We start from the raw sequence: 1582 nt of genomic DNA, 5'->3' as shown, positions 1-1582 counted from the left end.
CTTTTATGTTTTTTTTCAAGCCCAGCTAGTAATCTTAAGATTTTTGTTTTAAATTCTTGTTCAGATATATTGCTTATATCTCTTTTGAGCAAGTCCCCAGCTTTGATGTTTTCTTGACCTTTCTTTTTGGGAGAATTCTTCTGTCTTGTCATTTTGGCTAAGTTTGTCTTTTGTGTGTTATGAAAGTTTGTTGTTTTCTGCACCTGAGTGTAATGCTATATTAAAAAGGGTCATACACTGTCCAGGGCCTAGGAAGTGTTTCTGGGGTATCCTGTGTCCATTCTGCTGTTGTGTTTTTGCTGCCTTTTCCCACTAGTTAACCCACTGCAGAGTTCCTCCTTGATTGCAGTGGGGAGTATTTGGACCTTTAACTGGGTGTGCTTTGATTAGTTTGTTAAAATAAGTTTTCAGAAAAAAATAAAAAAAAAAAGAAAAGGAAAAAGCCTTACTAAAAAAAGAAAGAAAAAGAAAAGAAACAAAAACCCCCAAATAATAAAAAAACTAGAAGCCTGATTCCAGAGAAAAAGAAAGGAAAAAAAGAAAGAAAGAAAAGGAGAAGAAAAAAAAGAAATCTGATCTCAGTAAAAGGAGAAAAGGAAATGAAAAACAAACAAACAAATGAAAAACTATAAGGTTAATTCTAAAGAAAAGAAAAAAAAAATTAAAAAAAGAAAGCCTCATCCTACTTCCACCAGAACTGCAATGATACTTTGAAGCACTCTATGATCAGGAGTCTTGGTCCATGTGGGGTGCTGCCTGTGCTGGTCTTCTGGGAGAGAGGTCCATTGTGCTGAGTCAGAGTCAGACCTGCCCCATTAAACATGCACTTTTGAGAAATGGGGGGGGGAGGGGGGCAGGGTTTGGTGTAAGTGTCTCCACTGGGGGCCACTGTGTTGCTCTGAAATTCGAGCCTATTGGTGGTGAGGAGGAAAATGTCACCCCCCACTCTCTCATCCTAGACAAGGGATCTTACACGCCTGCTATTCAGGAAGCCCTCACATATAGCAAGGGCCATCAGCACATCAGGTACCACAGCTCTCCTCCATTTTGTCTTGGTGTGCAGCTGGGTTTCAAAACTCCAAATCTTAAAGGACCTGGCACAGCATGGACCTGCTTTCCTCCTCCAGAGTAGAGCCTCACCACACTGCATCTCATGTCCTCTGTCCCAGAAAAACAGTCCTATGCATACACAGTGCATGGAATCAACAGTGTAGCGCAGCAAAAAGCAGTGACCAGGTTATCTACCCTCTGTGCACACCTCTGTCCCTTGCTGATGAAAGGACATTTGCTGGTTCTTGCAGGTGTTTTGTCATTGGAGAGGCAATATACCCTCTTCCACATGTACTCCAGGAAAGGGAATGTTCTCTCCCAATGTGACCCAGGAAATCCCTACACCATGTTGTAGGTGGAAGTGTGACACACTCCTGGGTTAGCAACTCCTTCTTCCTAGAAGTGCATGCCATAGCTCCACTTTGGTGGAAGTCACGCACTTCCAAAACCTCAGTTTTTGAACTCCAATACATTGTTTGCAAAACAAACAAACAAACAAAAACAAAACAACAATAACAAAAAAAACCTGTGC

This window comes from Phoca vitulina, unplaced genomic scaffold, assembly GCF_004348235.1.
Source record: "Phoca vitulina isolate PV1807 unplaced genomic scaffold, GSC_HSeal_1.0 scaffold401, whole genome shotgun sequence".
In the NCBI taxonomy this organism is placed as follows: domain Eukaryota; kingdom Metazoa; phylum Chordata; class Mammalia; order Carnivora; family Phocidae; genus Phoca; species Phoca vitulina.
Note: the sequence above shows the minus strand (reverse complement) of the source record.